Source organism: Narcine bancroftii, chromosome 5, assembly GCF_036971445.1.
Source record: "Narcine bancroftii isolate sNarBan1 chromosome 5, sNarBan1.hap1, whole genome shotgun sequence".
Lineage (NCBI taxonomy): Eukaryota > Metazoa > Chordata > Chondrichthyes > Torpediniformes > Narcinidae > Narcine > Narcine bancroftii.
This window is the reverse complement of record NC_091473.1, coordinates 142,253,646-142,276,547: the sequence shown is the minus strand read 5'-3', so window position 1 is coordinate 142,276,547 and position 22,902 is coordinate 142,253,646.

Genomic DNA, 22,902 nt, shown 5'->3' with positions numbered 1-22,902 from the left:
TGATCACAGCTTGATCATGCATAAGCAAGGAAAATGGATTCAATTCTCAAAAACATCATGTACTCACAAACTTCACTTTGAAATATTTTGCCCAATTCCAAACAAATTTAATATCGAAGTAAGCTGTAAGTAGAAGTGCTCTCCCCCTCCCCACCCATTCCCCCCACCCCCCAAACAAATGTTAACTTCATGAATTCTCAGCTTTATATTTGAAGAAGGCAGCCAACATCATGAAGGACCCAATCTCCCTGGTCACAACCTCTTCTCACTGCTCCCTTCATGCAGGAGGTCGAGACATCTGATGGCCAGCCAGCACCTCGAGGTCAAAGAACAGTTTTCTTCCAACAGGGATCAGACTCTTGAACCTCTCCTTGTGACACTCATTTCTAGGCCCTTTCATGCCAGGCCTCCACCTGGAGACCGGCTACAAGAGTGGAGGGAAAACATAGAAGGCAGCTCCAGCATCACATTCATGTAGATCAGCACCTCATAGAGTCTCCTCCGGAGACGATGTAGATGGTGCGACTGGTGCCGTAGCACCACCCGTCATAAATACATGGCAAAGCAATGGCCATCTTCCCTACCCATAATCCCCCACGCAGCTAGAGCCACACTGTTTCCCAGGACAGTTCCAGCTGCGTGGGGGATTATGGGTAGGGAAGATGGCCATTGCTTTGCCTCCGTGCTGACGGCCCCCACTGGCTGCCCCTGTGCTGACGGCCCCCACCGGCTCCCCCCTGCTGATGGCTCCCACCAGCCACCCCTGCCCTGAGGGGTTCATGGAGGGAGAGGGGTGTGGGTGGGAGAGGGGTGATTGAGTGAGTGCCAGCGTCATGGTGACGTCATCAGCCCGCCCCTAACCAGCTGCTTGCAGCGGCTGTACATTCATATGAGGCAACAGCGCGCAGCGCTCTGCCAATTATCCTTCCCTAAGAGGGATTCCCCAAGTCTGTGCCTTAGAGCCAGCCACAGCACATTCGTATGGGTAAGTCTCCCGACCTAAGGGTGGATAATGTCTGCCTTTACAGTCAGGCTTGTTCACTGCATGAAAGGGCTCCGGCACAACAAAAGGACAGCCTGCCCTCTTGAAACACCATTTTTTCTTTCTTGTACAATAGTAACTGTTGTAGTGGCCTATCTGACGAGACTACCTTACGCAAGTGGCAATAAATTACAATGGAGTCAGTAGAGTCAGTTCACAGCTTTTATAGTTCCCTCTGCGCGTTTCACGCTGAGCCTTCTGGGATGCAGTAGTGATGTCACTTTCCAGCCTCAGGTGTCGGGCGCCGTAAAAAGCACGGGCTCTTATTCCTGCACTTTTCCTAATTGCTGGTGCTTGGCCTGTGGCTGGAGGACTGGGACGTCGTTGGAGGCGATGTGCTCTGGAAATGCCCTTGCTTAACTGTTGTGGCTGTGCGCGATTCTGTTGGACGTGTGGGGCTCCCGTGACACCGTGAATATTTATTTCTATCTATCTTTAGTATTTACTATCTTTTTCATTTTAATTTAACGGGTAATATGGTTTTTTGGTGAAGTACCTGTCCAACTGTAGCAGGTAAGAATAGTGATACATTTATACATTATTCAATGTGTATGACAATAAACTTATTTTTATTATTATCCATATATCTCAAAGATAGAATGAATTTTATTCTGCTTTAGTTTGTAGAAATCTATTTATCATTCTTCAGGTGCGACCTTAATCCAATTGAATATTTGCGGTGTGAAAAATGTTAATTAAATATTTTGCTTTTCTTTCCTTTTAACAATTATTTGATGTTATTATTGGCTCATCTTGTACCAAAGCAGCCGTTCTTTCAATTTATATTTCTCATATTTCCATACGATAGAGTGGAGGGCCATTCTGCCACCTCTCAGAGCATAACCATCAAAGAGCCATTTTACGACTTACTTTCTTTCAACCGATTTTTCTCTCTCTCTCTGGGATAATCCCGAACTCCCCTCCCTGATTCTCTAACCACCTACCTGTACTAGCAGCAAATTTGCAGTCACCAATTAACCCAGCAATTAACTAAGATGGGAGTGGTCAATGCCAGAAAAGAAAAGAATCAATGGTGAGAGGCCACTGGATCTCTGAAGGCAGATTACTTGACAGCTTGTAGACAGTTAATCCAAACCAACGTCTGACCATTGCATTGCTGTTTCTGTGAGTACACTGCATTCAATTTGTCTGTCTCCCCTCTGCAGCAAGAACTCTATTGACTCGACTCCAAATTATTTGTGCAGTACATGCCTATATAAACACTGGTTCTTTCTAATTTTGTAAAAACAAATCTTGCTTAAATGCACCGTGAGTGAGAACACTCCGCAGAATAGTAGCCGGAACAGTTAACACAGCAAAGAATGGGGAAATACTGGCATCTACTGCCAGCATGGCCACATGGCAGCCCTATCTGGAGACCGAGAGTGCCCTCTGTGGGTAGTACAGAGATGGATACCCAGGCACAAAGTTTAACCTTACAAAACTGGAGAAGATGCGTCTGGACATTAAAACCCCCTGCTGCTCAATTCCACCCATTTAACCCACCAACCCTGTACATACAGTTAGGCAGGTTAAGGAGGGAAAATGAAGCAAAACAGGATCCAAACTGCAAAGGGTGGCTGAACTAAGATAGATGTTGGGAAGAGGATGTTGGGTCCACAGAGTAACCAGTATTGGAATAAAGCAGATTCACTAGAAGCAAAGGTAATTGTGGATTGGATATTAGAGCACATTTGGTATTCTGGTTTATTTTCACAACTGCATGGTGAGATAACGACAATGGGCGCCTCCTGTTGGAGCTCTGCGCAGAACAGCGGCTTGTCATTACAAACACCCTTTTTCAGCAGAGGGACAGCCTGAAGACTACCTGGATGCATCCCCGATCCAAACACTGGCACCTCCTGGACTACATCCTGGTGCGAGAAAGTGACAAACGAGATGTGCTCCACACCAGGGTCATGCCCAGCGTGGAATGCCACACTGACCACCGGCTGGTTCACTGCAAGCTCAACCTTCACTTCAAGCCAAAGCCCAGGAACAGTAAATCCCCCAGAAAGAGGTTCAATGTTGGAAATCTGCAGTCAGACGAAGTGAGAGGAAACTTCCAGGCAAACCTCAAAGCAAAGCTCGAGGAGGCAATCCACCTCACGAACTCGTCCCCTGAAACCCTCTGGGATCAGCTGAAGACTACCATACTGCAATCCACTGAAGAGGTACTGGGCTTCTCCTCCAGGAAAAACAAGGACTGGTTCGACGAAAAGAGCCAGGAAATCCAGGAGCTGCTGGCAAAGAAGCAAGCTGCCCACCAGGCTCACCTTACAAAGCCGTCCTGTCCAGAGAAGAAACAATCCTTCCGTTGCGCATGCAGCCATCTTCAGCGCAAACTCCGGGAGATCCAAAATGAGTGGTGGACTAGCCTCGCCAAGCGAACCCAGCTCAGCGCGGACATTGGCGACTTCAGGGGTTTCTACGCGGCCCTAAAGGCTGTGTACGGCCCCTCACCCCATCCAAAGCCCGCTGCGCAGCTCAGATGGCAAAGTCCTCCTCAGCGACAAGATCTCCATCCTCAACCGATGGTCAGAACACTTCCAATCTCTTTTCAGTGCCAACCGCTCAGTCCAAGATTCTGCCCTGCTCCAGCTCCCTCAACAGCCCCTAAAGCTAGAGCTGGATGAGGTCCTCACCCAGGATGAGACATATAAGGCAATTGAACAACTGGAAAGTAGTAAAGCAGCAGGTATGGATGGAATCTCCCCAGAGGTGTGGAAGGCTGGCGGCAAAACTCTGCATGTCAAACTGCATGAGTTTTTCAAGCTTTGTTGGGACCAAGGAAAACTGCCTCAGGACCTTCATGATGCCATCATCATCACCCTGTACAAAAACAAAGGCGAGAAATCAGACTGCTCAAACTACAGGGGAATCACGCTGCTCTCCATTGCAGGCAAAATCTTCGCTAGGATTCTCCTAAATAGAATAATACCTAGTGTCGCCGAGAATATTCTCCCAGAATCACAGTGCGGCTTTCGCGCAAACAGAGGAACTACTGACATGGTCTTTGCCCTCAGACAGCTTCAAGAAAAGTGCAGAGAAAAAAACAAAGGACTCTACATCACCTTTGTTGACCTCACCAAAGCCTTCGACACCGTGAGCAGGAAAGGGCTTTGGCAAATACTAGAGCACATCGGATGCCCCCCCAAGTTCCTCAACATGGTTATCCAACTGCACGAAAACCAACAAGATCGGGTCAGATACAGCAATGAGCTCTCTGAACCCTTCTCCATTAACAATGGCGTGAAGCAAGGCTGTGTTCTCGCACCAACCCTCTTTTCAATCTTTTTCAGCATGATGCTGAACCAAGCCATGAAAGACCTCACCAATGAAGACGCTGGTTACATCCGGTACCGCACGGATGGCAGTCTCTTCAATCTGAGGCGCCTGCAAGCTCACACCAAGACACAAGAGAAACTTGTCCGTGAACTACTCTTTGCAGACGATGCCGCTTTAGTTGCCCATTCAGAGCCAGCTCTTCAGCGCTTGACGTCCTGTTTTGCGGAAACTGCCAAAATGTTTGGCCTGGAAGTCAGCCTGAAGAAAACTGAGGTCCTCCATCAGCCAGCTCCCCACCATGACTACCAGCACCCCCACATCTCCATCGGGCACACAAAACTCAAAACGGTCAACCAGTTTACCTATCTCGGCTGCACCATTTCATCAGATGCAAGGATCGACAACGAGATAGACAACAGACTCGCCAAGACAAATAGCACCTTTGGAAGACTACACAAAAGAGTCTGGAAAAACAACCAACTGAAAAACCTCACAAAGATAAGCGTATACAGAGCCGTTGTCATACCCACACTCCTGTTCGGCTCCGAATCATGGGTCCTCTACCGGCATCACCTACAGCTCCTAGAACGCTTCCACCAGCGTTGTCTGCGCTCCATTCTCAACATTCATTGGAGCGCCTTCATCCCTAACATCGAAGTACTCGAGATGGCAGAGGCCGACAGCATCGAGTCCACACTGCTGAAGATCCAGCTGCGCTGGGTGGGTCACGTCTCCAGAATGGAGAACCATCGCCTTCCCAAGATCGTGTTATATGGCAAGCTCTCCACTGGCCACCATGACAGAGGTGCACCAAAGAAGAGGTATAAGGACTGCCAAAAAAATCTCTTGGTGCCTGCCACATTGACCAGCACCAGTGGGCTGATATCGCCTCAAACCGTGCATCTTGGCGCCTCACAGTTCGGCGGGCAGCAACCTCCTTTGAAGAAGACCGCAGAGCCCACCTCACTGACAAAAGACAAAGGAGGAAAAACCCAACACCCAACCCCAACCAACCAATTTTCCCCTGCAAACTCTGCAATCGTGTCTGCCTGTCCCGCATCGGACTTGTCAGCCACAATCGAGCCTGCAGTTGACGTGGACATTTACCCCCTCCATAAATCTTCGTCTGTGAAGCCAAGCCAAAGAAAGATGGTGAGATATTTTATTATTTTAATATAGTTCTAGGATCTTGGTGTTCTCACGTGGACTCTCCTCAAGCTAGCTATCAACCAATACCCGGACAATGTCCTCTCACTCCCCCTCCCCCATCCTTGAAAGGCTCTCGTGACCTTGGATAACTAAAAGGAACAGTTATGAGCAGAAAGGGAACAGAAAGGAGGGGAAAGAGAAGAAATTTGATTAAGCAAAATGTACCCTGAGGTTAGATAAGTCTCCAAGTAGCAGAGCAGAGGAACTCCCCTTGTTCCCTTCTGAAGAAGAGTAAATCCAAAACTTGGAGATGGCTACAGAGCCAAGGAGGGCAGAAACACACAATAAATCACTGTGGTTCCCGCAGGAGGAGGAGGAGATGAAGATTAGAAAGGCCACTAGGCTAGGACTTCTTCTACTAACTGCATTTAGAACCATACACCAAAGAAACAGGCCCTTCAGCCCTTCTAGTCCATGTCAAACTATAATTGTCCCTAGTCCCACTGGCCTGCACCCCAACCCTAGCCCTCCATACCCTTCCAATCCATGTACCTGTCCAAATTCTTCTTAAAAATATAAAGTAGAACCATAGGAAAATGCAGCACAAATTTTAGACATACAGCACGGTAACAGGCCCTTTCAGCCCATGAGCCCATGCTACACCCCCAGAACATTTTGAGTGGTGGGAGGAAACCCACACAGACACAGGGAGAAGGAACAAACACCTGACAAACAGCGTGGGATTTGAACCCCGGTTCCAGTCGCTGGCGCTACAACAGCTTTGCACTAACCGCTGCACTGACTGTGTGTGTTCCTCCCCCCCCCACCCACCCACCCACACACACACACACACACACACACACACACACACACACACACACACACACACACACACACACACACACACACACAATGTGTAAGGATTGAAACTGGGTCTAAAACTTGAACATTCCTTTGATCAAAAAGGTACCAAAATTATTCAAATATTATAAAAATAGAAATATCACAAGTTGATATTGATTAATAGGGTGATTATTACGACTCAACAAGATTATTTTTGTAATAAATATACTTTCAAATATTTCTCATTTGGCAGAGTTTATCCCTCTTTAAATATTTGGAGATTTGTTTTGCTTTGATATGTTAAACTTTGCTTTCAAAAGCTGCCTGGTTGTATTGACTCTGATCAGATTACAATCAATGAGGGAGGTGGAGGGGAATTTAAGAGAGGAATTAATTCCCACATTGAGTATGTTTTTAATGGCGGTGCTGCCAAAGCTGCTGTTGTGGACCCGGGAGAGGGGAGACACAGCGCTGCTCCGAAGGGTTCAGCTGCACCGTCCTTGTGTCACTGGCTCCCCACAGTCATTAAAACGCCAATGGTGTTTTTAAACGAAAATCCTGCAAATTCCGGGAGAGCAGCGGACTGGCACAGGCACCAGAAATGGGGAGAACGCCCACACATTGGAAAGGAGAGGAGTCGACAAGACGGTGAGCATGGCAACAGACCAGTGAGGAACTCAGTGACTGTGGTGATCCAGGTTGGGAGTGTAGTTCCCGATTTCGACCTTCGAAATTGAATAGGAACTCGTGAAGAGTAGCATTGGTCGCGGTACATAGTAGTGACCAGATGGAATGGAGCGCCATAGGGAGGACTGCCTGCTAACATGAGTTTGGAAGGCCTTTTGACTTCAGGGCCAGTTTGACAACCTTCCAGACTGTGGCATTCTCCTTTTTAATCTGCCCATTCCCCCGTGGGTTGAAGCTAGTAGTCCTGCTGGATGTGAGGCCCCTCACCAGCAGGTACTGATGTAGCACATTACCAATAAAGGATGAACCCTGGTCGCTAAGAATATAGCTGGGATACCCGAACAGGGCAAAAAAGGAATGACGAAGTGGATGTGTCTGGACATGGAATTGCGAACAGGAAGCAGGAGTACTCATCAATGTGTTTTTGTTCATGGATGGGAGAGGTCACTCAAAATCAACATGAGCCATTCAAAGGGCCTGGATGACTTGATCAGGTGCGCCTTTATGGAGCAATAGAAAGGCGGCTTGCACTCGCGCAGTCCTGGCAAGACCTGATTATTTCCCTGACGTCTTCCATGGAGTAGGGCGGATTATGGTTCTTGACAAAATGAGCCATGGGGGTGATGCCTGGATGGGAGAGCACATTATGCAGTCTGCAGTTGGCCAGTGTTACGAGCCCAGAGGACCCATAAACCCAGCAGCAATAGATATTCACCAAGACAAATAGTTACTTAAACAAAAGTTGCTTTTTAATCAGCCACTTCAGTGTCTTGCTGACAAAACGTGCCCCATTAAGGTTCTCCAGATGATAACCTCTTTCTTTCGGCTCACCACAGCATTCCTTTTTGTTTCGCTTATTCCATACGGGGGTTTCCACAAGCTTGTCAGCTTGTCCTATTCCAGTCCCAGCTGCTGAAGCTGGCTATAACATTGTAGAAGTGATCTCTCTCTCTCTCTCTCTCTCTCTCTCTCTCTCTCTCTCTCTCTCTCTCTCTCTCTCTCTTTCTCTTTCTCTCTCTCTCTCTCTCCCTCTCTCTTTCTCTCTCTCTCTCTCTCTGAAGTGCCAGTTAATGAAGAAGATGAAGGCTGTGTAGTTAACCAGGAAGCATGGCTTTTATTAGCTGAAACTAGTGGTACAATAATGAATGATAATGAGTGCATACACAGTTATACCCAAGGGTAGAGATAATACACGTCCAATGTAAGTAAAGCAGACTAAGCACAGCGAAAGACTGACAGCACGACACAGATTCACCACACTCACTCACAGAGAAAAAGCCTGTTTGACTCTCTCTGCTTGCAAAACCACTATTTATCTCACCAAACCATATCTATATACTCTGTCACAGCTGGTGTGTGCAGAGGCACAGCTTCCTCTGGATAAGGCATCTGGAGGGTCATTAAGAGCTCCTGGCTGATAGGCCATGTCATAATTGTAGGTGAAGAGCTCAATCCTCCACCTAGTCATCTTGTCATTTTTGATTATTCCCCTCTTGACATTATTAAACGTGAATGCTGCTGAGCACTGGTCAGTGAAGAGTGTAAATTTCCTACCAGCCAGGAAATACCTCCAGTGTCTCATGGCTTCTACAATGGCTTGAGCCTCCTTTTCCACAGAGGTGTTTCGGAGCTCGCCAGCCCACTTGATTTAGGATAATGGTCAGGCTACATCCAAAGTGTCGCTTTCCACTTGGAAAGGTACATTCTCGTCCACCGCGTACATGGTGGCTTTCGCAATGTGATTCTGGAGTTAGTTAAAAGCCATTTGGACCAGCTGAGAGGTGGAAATTAGTGGCTTTTAAGAAAGGGTGAACCTTATCAGCGTATTGAGGGATCCACTGGGTATAATATGAGGAAAACCCCAGGCATCTCCTGAAAGCATCTGTGGAACTGGGGATGGGGAGCTCTAACTGGGGGAGCATCCTATCGGGATCGGGCCAATGATGTCACTCTCCACCACGTAGCCAAGGCTTCCCAGATATTTAGTCCTGAACACGCACTTGGCAGAGTTAAAAGTGAGGGTCAGGGTTTTCGCAGCACGGAGAAAACTCTGGAGGTTGCCATCATGGTCTTCTGAGGTGAGGCCACAGAAGGTAGCATTATCGAGGTATGGGAAGGTAGTCTTCAACCCATACTCATCCACAATTCTGTCCATCCGCCTCTAGAAGATAGAAACCCCATTAGTGATACCGAATGGGACCCTCCAGAATTGATAGAAACGACCGTTAGCCTCAAATGCCGTATATGGATGGTCCTCTGAACAGATTGGCAGCTGGTGATAAGCAGCTTTCAGGTCGATGGTTAAATAGACCTGAAACTGTGCAATATCATTCACCACGTCTCAAATTCAAGGGTGGTGGGGGGGGGGGTTGCGTCCAGGAGTGTGTATAGGTTAATAGTTTGGCTATACTCAATTACTAGCCTGGACTTGTTTTCCCCTTTTGCCACTACCACTTGCACTCTCCACAGGCTGGTGCTAGGTTCGATGATACCTTCGTTGAGGAAACGTTGTGTCTCAGACTTTATGAAATGTCAGTCTGCTGTGCTGTACCTCCTGTTCTTGGTAGCAATAGGTTTGCAGTCTGAAGACAGATTTGGAAAGAGAGGTGGGGGTTGATATACAGTGTGGAGAGGCTGCATGTGGGTTCTGATTTTAGAGGCCCTCCGTTCCGAATCGATACGGGGGGAGGGGGGGAGGGGATCACAATACTCCAAGATCATAGCACCAGAGCCCACAAATATATACAAGTAAAATTGACTACCCCTTTAAATGACAGGTATACTATACAGTGTTGTTGAACACGCATAGAATGTGAATGAGATGCAAGAAATATGTGGTAATTGGAAGGATACATCTTTAGGTTGTATTCTTGCACAGTTCATGAGTCTATGAAGCGTCCAGTAGAGCCTGTGTCGATCAGGTATTTAGTGGAATGTCCATTTACCTTCACAGACACTATGGAGTTGCTGAGTTGGTGTCCTGATCTAGGACCATCGAGGCCAAGACCCCAGAGACTCCATAGTCCTCACTTGAGTTCCCCCACCATCATGGGTTGCCCTGCATGGATAAAATGTTGTCAACCTCGTGGTGCAGCAAGATGGCTGCTTTCCTTTCCTTCTCCAACGATGATGGCACTGAGTTTGAAATTGAGTTGTGGCAAGATGGCCTCCAAGCCTTTTCATGCTGTTTCCTCACTGTCACCCTCTGTCACTGTGTAGCGCAGGAAGTGGGTTCGGATGAATTCAGGGCTGATGGCTTTGGTCTGAAATCGGATCTGGGAGCAGTGAAGGTGCGGACTTCCCCGGGCTTCCCCTCGTGTGGCAAACCCTTACCCCATGCCCTTTCTTTTCACAGCAGGAACACACTGAATCTTTAATCGGGTAACGCGATCAGGGATGCTGGCTATGGTCACAATAAAATCACTCCCTAGCACGGGAAGAGGCAGCCATTAGAGCTGGGGTAGCGGAGTATCCGGTCCTTGGAAGGGATCACCTGGGTGAGCGAGCTCTCTAACTTCGAGGTGTCATTCTTCAGCTTGCCCTTTTCCAATGATTTGGCAAGTTCAACATGGCTAGCCAGGTCCTTCTTATTTCCTCACGACTGGGGGGAGAAAAAATGCTCTTATTAGCTTAAAATTATGGGTAGGGTTTCACAGTCGTCTTCAGAAGGGTTCTGGGTTTAGACAGGAAAACAGGGTTCGAGGTAAGCAGATGGGGGCGGAGCCGTGAGACGGAGCCAACCATCATCAAAACAAGCCACCAATGAATCCCTGTTCACTATATAGGGGAAGATCCAAACTGCGGGGTGGCAAGCCCAAAACAATCCAGTGTCAAGTCCAGACACTCAACAACCAGCAGTGAGAGCTGTGACGACAGCGAGGAGGATGAAGATTGTGAGGGATTGTGACAGAGGCAGAAATGGCAGATGCCAAGAGGCCAGGGGACCCAGTAATGAGGACTCAGAGCCCTCCCTGAGGGCAAATTATTTTGGGCTGTAGAAAGGAGAGCCCAGGACATGGCCCAGAAATTAAATGTGATGCAACCCTCACAGGTTTAATAGGGAAAAACACAGAGGTGGAAGACAGAGGGGGGGGTGGGGTGGGAACCAGTGAAGGCAGATGATGCAGGGTGGAGGGTGAACTAAATGCCTTCATAAGGGAAAGAGAGCAGGTCTGGGGGAAGCTAGATGCCCCAGAGAATTACAGTCGTCAGAACAATATTAAAGTTGTGGGATGTGGGAAGATGCTGAGGGGAGAAACCCAGCAGATTTCTTCCAGAAATGAATCTCCAAAATACTGGAGAAGGATATACTGGGGGCAATGTTAGAGATGGGGTGGGCGAGTAGGACACCCCTTGCAAAGCCTGGCCCCGGACAGAAACCCCGTTTGGTTCTAATAAAACTCCAGGATAGGGAGAAATTTTAGGGGCAGCGGCAGTCGGAGCGAGGAAAAGAGAGGGCCGATTAAATAGAGGGGCGCAAGATATTATTCTACCATGATATTAGTGTAATGCTTTCACAGTGAGAAAAGGGTTTGAGCCAGTTAAAAGACTCGTAAAGCAAAAAGGGTACAAGTGTGTCTTGAGAATCCCTGCCACCCTGAAAGTTGTATTACCGGGGTGGGGGTGTGGGGGGGGGGGGGGGGTGTGGGGAAGAAAATATTTATCAGAGCAGAATAAGGCTCAACAGTTGCTTGAGGGAGATAAGAAAAAGTAAAGCAGGAGCAAACATGGGGACAAACCCAAGATATTGTAGTTTTGAAAACTGTTCAATATTTGAATATGAATGTAGGCTTAAAAAATTATATATGTGAAATGGGAATGGGAGAAGGGACCTGGGAGAACTCTGGGGTGGGGGTAGGGAAGGAAGATGGAAGAGAGAGTGGAAGATCACGGGGACTGAGCAATGGAGGGATAAGGGAGTAGGAGGGATAGGATAAGGGAATGCGGTGAGGGGCTGGGGATTGGGATGTTTTAGGTTAATTATGTTGTTTTTTTCCCCTTTTTCTTTTCTTGTTGGATATATCTCTTTCTCCCCTGTCTTTGTTGGTTGGGTTGTATTTGTGTTTGTTTAACTTTCCCAGGGTTTGTCACGGGCTCAGTGAGCGGGAGCCGTGGGCTGAAGAACGAAGACTGGACGGATGGCGAACTTGGAGTGATGGTGGAGACACTTGTCTGGGAGTACCGGGGGCAATGGCTAAGAGTATAAAATACGTTAGCTTTAATGTTAAAGGGTTGAACGGAGGAGTTAAGAGGAAAAGGGCCTTGGCACATATTAGAAAAATGGGGGTGGATCTGGCCTTTCTCCAAGAAACACATCTGATAGAGCAGGAGTACTAAAACCTAATGGCCTCCTCATTTGGCTCAAAGGTGGGGGGGGGGGGGGGGCAGGGGTGGAAATTCTGATAGGCAGAAATGTTCCAGTAGAGTGCAGCATGTACAGATAAAGCAGGAAGTTTCATGATGTTACACTGTCAGAAATATTCAGAACTCTAGACCATAGTGAATGTTTATGCCCCCAAATTTGATGACAAAAAACTAGCAGAGAGAAAATATTTTGGTTGGGGAGGGACTTGAACTTTTGTCTGGACCCTGTCTTAGATAAATCAACTAAGAAAATAACTAAAACCTAAGTGGCAAGCACAACCATTGGCTGTATGAAGGAGCTGAATCTGAAAGATGTATCTTTGGCTTGGCTTCGCGGACGAAGATTTATGGAGGGGGTAAAAAGTCCACGTCAGCTGCAGGCTCGTTTGTGGCTGACAAGTCCGATGCGGGACAGGCAGACACGGTTGCAGCGGTTGCAGGGGAAAATTGGTTGGTTGGGGTTGGGTGTTGGGTTTTTCCTCCTTTGCCTTTTGTCAGTGAGGTGGGCTCTGCGGTCTTCTTCAAAGGAGGTTGCTGCCCGCCAAACTGTGAGGCGCCAAGATGTATGGAGGTAGAAACATCCCAGGACGAGGGACTATTCTTTCTCTACAAAAAAAAATGTTTGTTACTCAAGAATAGATTTTTTTCTGTCTTCAGCCCAAAAGAGATGGGGGAGGACTTGAACAATTTCTTTTCCTCAGTATTTACTGAGGAGAAGGATATTGAACTGTGCAAGGTGAAGGAAGCAAAGGGGGTAAATATGGAGACTATAGTGATTAAGAAAGAGGTAGTTCTGGAGCTTTTGAAACATATAAAGGTAGATAAGTCTCCAGGTCCTGAAAGGATTTTCCACAGGACCTTGAGAGAATTTAGTGAGGAAATAGCGGAGGCTCTGGCAGTTATTTTTCAAATGTCATTAGAGACGGGTATCGTGCCGGAGGATTGGCGTGTTGCGCATGTGGTTCCTTTGTTTAAAAAGGGTTCGAGGAGCAAGCCTAGCAATTATCGGCCTGTAAGTTTGACGTCTGTGATAGGTAAATTGATGGAAAGCGTTCTTAGAGATAGTATATATAAGTATATGGAAGAACAGGGTCTGATCAGGGACACTCAACACATATTTGTGCATGGAAGATCAAATTTGACCAATCTTGTTGAATTTATTGAAGAGGTGCCATATAACCATATAACCATATACAGCACAGAACAGGCCAGTTTGGCCTTACTAGTCCATGCCGGAACAAATCCCCACCCACCTAGTCCCACTGACCAGCACCTGGTCCATACCCCTCCAATCCTCTCCCCTCCATGTAATTATCAAGTCTTTCCTTAAATGTAAAAAACGTCCTTGCTTCAACCACCTCTGCCGGAAGCTTATTCCACATCCCAACCACCCTTTGCGTGAAGAAATTTCTCCTCATGTTCCCCTTATAATTTTCCCCCTGCAATCTCAAACCATGGCCTCTGGTTTGAATAACCCCCACTCTTAATTGAAAAAGCCTATCCACGTTGACTCTCTCTGTCCCTTTTAAAATCTTGAACACCTCTATCAAGTCCCCCCTCAATCTTCTATGCTCCAGAGAAAAAAGCACCAGGCTGCTCAACCTTTCTCTGTCACTCAAACCCTGACATCCTGTCAACATTCTCGTGAACCTTCTCTGCACTCTCTCTATTTTGTTTATATCCTTCCTATAATTTGATGGCCAAAACTGTACACAGTACTCCAAATTTGGCCTCACCAATGCCTTGTACAATTTCATCATAACCTCCCTACTCTTGAATTCAATACTCCGATTTATGAAGGCCAACATTCCAAATGCCTTCTTCACCACTCTATCTACTTGAGTATCAATTTTGAGGGTACTATTTACCATAACTCCTAAATCCCTTTGTTGCTCTACACTCCTCAAGTGTCTACCATTCAATGTATATGACCTATTTCCAAAATGCAACACTTCACACTTATCCGTATTAAATTCCATCAGCCATTTCTCAGTCCACTCCTCTAGCTTTCCGATATCTCTTTTTAAGCTACGGTAATCTTCCTCACTGTCCACAATACCACCAATCTTTGTATCATCTGCAAACTTACTTATCCAATTCACCACCCCTTCTTCCAGATCGTTAATATATATAACAAACAATAATGGACCCAGGACCGATCCCTGAGGAACTCCACTAGTCACCGGCCTCCAATTGGACAAACAATTTTCTACCACTACTCTCTGACACCTCCCATCCAACCATTGCTGAATCCATTTCACTACCTCCTTATTTATACCTAATGCCTCCACCTTTTTTCCTAACCTCCTGTGGGGAATTTTGTCAAAGGTTTTACTAAAGTCTAAATAGACAACATCCACAGCCTTCCCTTCATCAATCTTTTTTGTAACCCCCTCGAAAAACTCTATAAAGTTTGTTAAGCTTGATCTACCCCTGACAAAACCATGCTGACTACTTCCTATCAATCCCTGTTCTTCCAAATATTTGGAAATGCCATCCCTCAGAACAAGTTCCATCAACTTATCCACCACAGACGTCAGACTCACAGGTCTATAATTTCCAGGCTTACATTTGGACCCTTTCTTAAACAGCGGAACAACCCTCCCTGAGTGTCCTTGGGAATACTTTGTCTGGATCCAGAGATTTGTCCACCTTTATCTTTTTTAACACTGCCATCACTACCTCCTAGGTTATCCTTATATGATTCATGACCTCCCCACTATTTTTCTTTACTTCAACTGGTACAATATTTTTTTCCCTAGTGAATACCGAGGAAAAGAAATCATTCAAAATTTCCCCCATTTCCTCTGACTTCTCACTCAGCCTACCCTCTCTATCTACAAGGGGTCCAATTCTATCCCTCACTAATCTTTTACTTTTAATGTACCTCTAGAAACCCTTTGGATTTATTCTTACTCTGTCTGCCAAAGCTTCTTCGTGCCTCTTTTTGGCCTTTCTAATTTCTTTCTTAAGATTCCTTCTACACTCCTTGTAGTCTTCCTTCAAACTCTCAGCTCCCTGTTCTTTATACCTCTTGTACACCTCCCTTTTTCTCCTAACCAAATTTATAATATTCCTCGAAAACCAAGGCTCCCTATGACTTCCAGCCTTTCCTTTGATCTTCACTGGGACATATCTACTCCGTACCCGCAAAATTTCTTCTTTGAATATTCTCCATTATTCATTTACATCTTGTCCCACTCAATACTCCCCAAATCCATTCTTATTCCTTCAAAATTTGCTTTTCTCCAATCCAGAACCTCAACTATAGGCCCTTCTTTGCTCTTCCCTAAAACTAATACAGTTATGATCACTAGACCCAATTTGTTCTCCAACATTATCCTCAGACACTTGACCGATCTCGTTCCCTAACAGGAGATCCAGTATTACACCGTCCCGAGTCGGTTCCTCTACGTATTGATTAAGAAAACTATCTTGTACACATTTGACAAACTCTAGCCCATCCAGCCCTCTTACTGTATGGGTATCCCAATCAATGTGAGGGAAGTTAAAATCTCCCATGATCACTACCTTATGTTTATTACACATATATGCTCTCTCCTTACAAATTTGTTCTTCCAATTTTCTTGGCCCATTTGGTGGTCTATAATACACTCGTATTAGTGCCCTCATGCTTCCTCCACCCCTCAATTCCACCTAAACAGCCTCACTGGACGATTCCTCCAAACCATCCTGCCACCTCACGGCAGTAATGTCCTCCTTAACAAGCAGAGCAACTCCTCCCCCTTTTTAACCCCCCCCCCCCCTGTTCTATAACATCTAAAACCTCCTTCCTTCTTTCCTTCCTTCCTTTGTTATCTTTATCATTCTCAACTAGGTGGCCATGCACCCTAGACACCGCTCACAAACTCTGCTCCCCACCTCCCTGCCAAACAAGTTTAAACCCTCCCCCACAGCTCTAGCAAATCTGCTTTCCAGGATATTGGTCCCCCTCCAGTTCAAGTGGAGTCCGTCCCTTTTGTACAGGTCCGATATACCCCAGAAGAGATCCCAATGATCCAAAAATCTTATCTCCTGCCCCCTGACCCAGCTCTTTAGCCACGCATTCATCCTCCACATCCTCCTATTACTACCCTCTCTAGCACATGGCACCAGAGGCAATCCAGAGATTACTACCTTAAATGTCCTGTTTTTTTTAACTTCCTGCCTAATTCTATGTATTCCTGTTTCAGTGATTTGGAATGTTGATGATGGTAGAGCAGTGGATGTTGTCTATATGGACTTCTGTAAGGCCTTCGATAAGGTTCCGCATGGGACGTTAGTTAGGAAGGCTAAGTCCTTGAGTATTAATTTGGAGATAGTCAATAGGATTCAACAGTGGCTGGAAGGAATGTGCCAGAGAGTAGTAGAAGATAATTGTTTGTCAGGATGGAGGCCAGTGACAAGTGGTGTACCTCAGGGTTCAGTATTGGGACCATTGCTGTTTGTCATATATATTAATGATCTGGAGGATGGGGCCATAAACTGTATTAGTAAATATACAGATGATACTAAAATAGGGGGAATTGTGAATGATGAAGAGGGTTTTCAAAGATTGCAGAGGGATTTAAACTGCTTAGAGGAGTGGGCAGAAAAATGGCAGATGGAATTTAATGCTGATAAGTGTGAGGTGCTTCATTTTGGAAAGAATAATCAAAACAAGACCTATGTGGTAAATGGGAGGGTTTTGAAGAATGCAGTGGAGCAGAAAGAACTAGGAATAATGGTGCATTGTTCCCTGAAGGTAGGAGCACATGTGGATAGGGTGGTGAAGAAGGCCTTTAGTATGTTTTCCTATATAAATCAGTGCATAGAATATCGGAGTTGGCTAGTAATGAGGAAACTATACAAGGCATTGGTGAGGCCAAATTTAGAGTACTGTGTGCTGTTCTGGTCACCGATTTATAGGAAGGATATTAACAAGACAGAGAGAGTGCAGAGAAGATTTACAAAAATGTTGCCTGCGTTTCAGCATCTGGAATACAAGGAAAGATTGAACAAATTAGTTCTTTATTCCTTGGAATGTAGAAGGCTGAAAGGGGATTTGATAGAGTTGTTTAAGATAATGAGAGGAATAGATAGAGTAGAGTGGAAAGGCTTTTCTCATTGAGAGGAGGAGAGAAGGATACAAGAGGTCATGGGTTGAGAGTTGACGGGCAAAAGTTTAGGCGTAACATGAGGGGGAACTTCTTTACTCAGCCAGTGGTTACTGTGTGGAATGGGCTTCCGGAAAGGTGGTGGAGTCAGGGTCAATTTTGTCATTTATGAAAGAGTTGGATAAGTATATGGATGGGAGGGAGATGGAGGGATATGGGCAGAGTGCTGGTAAGTGGGATTAGAGGAGGGGACTTGGATCAGTGCAGACGAGAAGGGCCAAATTGGCCTGTTTCCGTGCTGAAATTGTTATATGGTTATACGTGTTGGTTCCCACTGTGGGTTATGAACAAGCTAAAACAATATTTACTAAAGAGGAAGAGGAGGAATTCTGTGTAATTGGGGCGGTAAACACTGAAGAAAAGTGGATTCTCCCAGATGGAAGAGAGTTAATAAATAAACCCATCATGAGAAACTACCCGTGATGAAGAAACAGCAGGATAAATAATATTTCAGTAATAATTAGGTCTAGAGCAGTGGTTCTCAACCTTCCCACTCACATCCCACTTTAAGCAATTCCTTACTAATCACAGAGCATTTATGACATAGGAATTGCTTAAGGTGGAATGTGAGTTTAGGGGGCAGTTTGAAAACCAATGACTTAAAGCCTCTGCTAACAGCAGAGAAAGGAGGGCCATTGTGAATGTGATATTTATATGAGACTGAATGACATTAAGTTTATGTCAGCTGATTTTAGTGGGACAAAAATAATGAGGTGAGATTACTTAATTAATTAAAATAATGTGTATATTATAATCAAAACTTGTCCATTATCGAAATCAAAACAACGTAACAGGTTGACATATCATATTTGCATCCTACAAATTGAACTGTTTGTATCATCATCTGAGAACTTGTACCTCAAGATCCCACCTTTTGGAAATGGAAAATGGAATGAGTCCTCTTAAGTTTTAAGAGGGTGCCCACACAAGGCAGGCTCTGTTTATTCTCTTATAAATGCTTTCAAGACTGCTCTCTTCTAGTGAACCGGTGAAGACTCGAAAGGCCGACATGGCCTGTTTCTGCTCCGTATATGGTTATATTGTGGAAAGTAGCTAAAGGCCTGTTTCTGCAGAATGTGATGGGCAGAATTAATAAGGGCTGCCCAGAGAAAGCCGATGCGTACCTTGTGGGGAGGGCGGGGTATCTGCTGGAATACAAAGGAAGGTCACCTCCTGCAAGAGATTGCAGACAAAGCCAACATGATACCAGAAAAATTGTGAAAGAACGGGACATCATACCAGATAAGGATGAAAATAAGGGAGTCACTGGGGAGGACAAGCGACGTGTGATATAGTATTGAGGAATTTGGGATGCAAGGGAGTATACGCCATGGCAAAACAGATATGTGCAGGGAGACTAACTTGTCAAAAAGATACTAAGGGAATCCCAGAGTGGAGGAAAGGGACTTGGCACAAGGCCCTTCCAGAGTATACAGTGTGAAACCCTATACTCCATCCAATGATGTGAAAGTAGTAAAGATAGTCGAGGTAGAGGAACTTAGACAGACGATTGAGATGAGTAATGGGGATACAAATGTCTGGGTAGAATAGGTAAAATATACAGTGAAGAGTTTTAAAAAGAGCATGCGCTTCTGGATGTCTGATAGCACAGGTGGTTCCATTTCCATTGGGTTGGGATAAAGACGGACAAAGAATAATGTGAACGATGGCCTTGTATCAGGATAAAATGGCCTGGGGTAACCAGTCTTGTAAATCTCTGTCCCTGATGTTCTCACCTCCTCTGAAGAAGGATGTCGGATTCCGGTGGCATTCTTGGCTGTGTCAGGAAATCACATAGCTTGCATTTCGAGACAAGGAAGACAGTTCACAAGGAATGTAGGAAATCTACAATATGTACTAAGGTACGAGACATGATGGAGGAGAGGGGAGGGGAACTACTCAGCCTTAAATGGACCTCGAATGGATCTATGGTGGTTCTCCGGAGGCAGGATCCTTAGACTGATTCTTCCTCCCAACTAGAAGGGCACCTGTGCAATCATTCAATTGGCCATACCCTTCACCTTGGAATTAGAATGCGAGAAGGTAATAGGGATAAAGAGAAGTAAAAGGGAGTTCCTGGGAACGTCTTTAAATAATCAAATTGATATTGATTCAATTGAGGTGCCAAGGGGAGTACCTAATGAATTTAAGGCACGCAATCAGATAGCAGGAGGGTTTGAGTTAACTATATTTTGGTGGGAAACTATTAATAAAAATGTGGTTTGGATAAACTATATTTACTACAATCAAAAATGGTTTATAAATTATACCTGGGATGCTGTAAAGGGGATCACTGATCAATTGGATGCCACCAGTCGCGTGGCTTGGGAGAACAGAATAGCGCTAGATATGGTGTTAGCAGACAAAGGAGGAGACTGTGTAATGCCAAGTGGAAATTGCTGTACTTTTACCCCAAATGATCAAGCCCAGATGGAACTATTACAAAAGCGTAGCAGGGCCTCTCCACCCTGGCTGAGGAGTTGGCCGAAAAATTCAGGAGTGGACACCTCACTAACTGGGTGGTCGGACTTGTACTTTGGAAAATAGAAGGGAGTAATAGTCTCCATACTGACCTCCTTAATAGTGGTGGTAGGAGTACTAACTGGTGTGGGATGACGTATTCTATATACCCTGTGTGCGTGGGCTTACACAGCGGCTTATTGAAACTGCAATAATGAAACAAATGCCCTTAAGGGACGTAGAAGATGGATCAACACGGGATAATCTGTATCTACTTGACAGTGAAAGCTTTAGAAAGTGGAAGAGACTCGTGGGATGATGTTATCCAAATTGGAGGCATTTTATGGTTCTATCTCCAGTGATGAAGTAACAGCAGGATAAATAGAAAAGGGGGGGATTGTGGAAAGTAGCCAAAGGCCTGTTTCTGCAGAATGTGATGAGCAGAGTTAATAAGGGCTGCACAGATAAAGCCGATGCGTACCTTGTGGGGAGGGCGGGGGGTCTGCTGGAATACAAAGGAAGGTCACTTCCTGCAAAAAATTGCAGACAAAGCCAACATGATACCAAAAGAATTGCGAAAGAACGGGCCATCATACCAGATAAGGATGAGAATAAATAAAGGTAGGGGGTAGTGAAATAAGGGGAGTGGGAGATGTAAACAAGGGCGGGCTTTAATACGAGGAGAGGAACAGCTTTTGATAGGTTAAACTAACTTATCAATTACTCAGTGAACTAACCAATTAAACTAACGGAGGAGTGGTTATTAACACAAAGAAATGTAGAAAAAAAGGTTGTTGAATTGCAGTGTGTGTGCCTTTCTGAAGGACACCCACTCTTGCAAGAACGTTGAATAAAAAGGTTATATCACTTCACCTATTGACTTCAAAATGATTTAATCAGTGAGCTGTGTTTCTCACACAAGTTAGAGTGGGACATTTATTTAAGTGCTGGGAAAATTGGGGCTGGGGCCAACTTTTATACATTGGATAAGGGTGTTTCACTGTGCACCCAAGGCTAAAATTGTGACCAATGGACAAATTATCTGAGCCTTCCACTGATAAGCTCATGTAGGCAGGGTTCCTGTTATCTCCAGTTCAGTTTGTTTGAGCCATGGGTCATGAGCCGTGGCCATTTGCAGGATCCAGTCATTAAAATTTTCAGAACAGGCCAGGAAGAGCATAAAATTAATTTATTTGTTGAGATGTTCTGGTAGATCTGCCAGACCTGACACACTCGTTGCCCAAGCTGCGCTCCACTCTGCAGGACAATGGGGAGATCTTTGGGTATAAGATCAATTGGGATAAATACAAAATCATGTCACTTATGAAGGAGATTACGGTCAATGTCAATGTCAAGAAAATAATCAACTAAAGTGGCCGCAAAATGGAGTCAAATATCAAGGAGTTAGAAGAGATAGCAACTCAAGTAACTTATACAAGTTGAACTACCCCCCCCCCCCCCACCGATCCCTTTGCTTGGGAAAATGAGGAGGATTTAAATAGCTGGATGTCCCTGGCCATTACACTAGTGGTGTCACAAAGAGGAGAGGTGACACAGATGGGGAGATGATGTCACAGAGTGGGGCAACTGCTGCTGTGTTGCCATAGCTGAATGAGCTGCACCAGGGCAGAGCAGCACAAGTAGGATGCCTCTCCTGGAAGGGCAATGAGGCCCGCATGTGGGAACATCCCAGGGACACTCTCTGATCAACGGCGTTGTGTTTGGAAGCGCCCAGGTCCCAAGAGTGAGATAAAGATCCTGTCACCGGCTCCCCTACTGGGACAGAGCCACCTCCAGCACCATCCTTCACCAGTGTGGCCGGAGAGAATGGAGGCCACATTGAACACCCTTTCCCCATCCTGAATGCAAGGCGCTTTCCAGGCAGGTGCGAGAGAGAAGTGGCTTGGGCAGGGATACAGGGATGGGGTCTGTAGCAGTGAGGTTAAGTGGAGGGGAGAACGAAAATACGGGGTTGCACCACAGGCAGAGGGAGATTGGATTTGGAGATAGGTTTGAGCTAGAGGGCAGGGTGGGAGGGGATGGAAGGCACTGGGGGAACCGGGAGTGTGGTATTGGGTGAGAGATGAGAAAGGGGTAGTCGAATCGGAGTGGGTGAAGTATCTTGGGGAGAGCAGATGTAGGAAATGGGAAGGAAGGTAGCCCTTCCAACAGGAATGGTAAAGAGCTCTCCCCTCCTCCAGAATGTGATCTCTCCCACTGAGAGACAGAACCACCCTTCCACACCCCACAACACTGGATTATAGAACTTGTTGATCTTCCCCCACCACCCCCCACCACCCCCAACGAACCCAGATCAAGGTGCTGGAAAGCATTGCTGGTGTGGCGGCTCAACAGAGTTGAGCGATGAAGCGAGGGGCTCCCTCCACTCCTCGAGCTGTCTTGGGGGTAGAGGTCTCGTTTACGTTGTGGAAGGTCACAGTACTGCTGAGCTTTTGGGATTGGGGAGGAGTCCAGAGTGCTCCATCTCCCTTGGAGCATGCTGGAGGCTGAGGGATGACCTGACCCTCTAGGGAAGGAGGGATGTGGACAAAGGGAATGGCTGTGAAGCCTGTACCCCCAGGTAGATGGTTCTACTTATAGAAAGTTTTGTGTATCACGAACACTTTATTTGCTAAGTATCAAGTACGAGATTTATTTGTTAGAATGTTTTGGTAGAGAGTTAGTATTGCCTGGTCAAATGAAATTTGAGAAATTTATTGTTGATAAGGGCAAAAAGAGATTTATTTCAGAAATGTATGTTACTACAAGTAAAGATGACAAATGTGGATATATTTAAAACATTTATGCTTATATATGGCTATATCTGTGGGGAGTGGTCTGATATGTGTCTTGAGAGTGTTATGAAGTTAATTAAAGTTCCATATAGTTTGGTTTATGATAACTTTTTACATA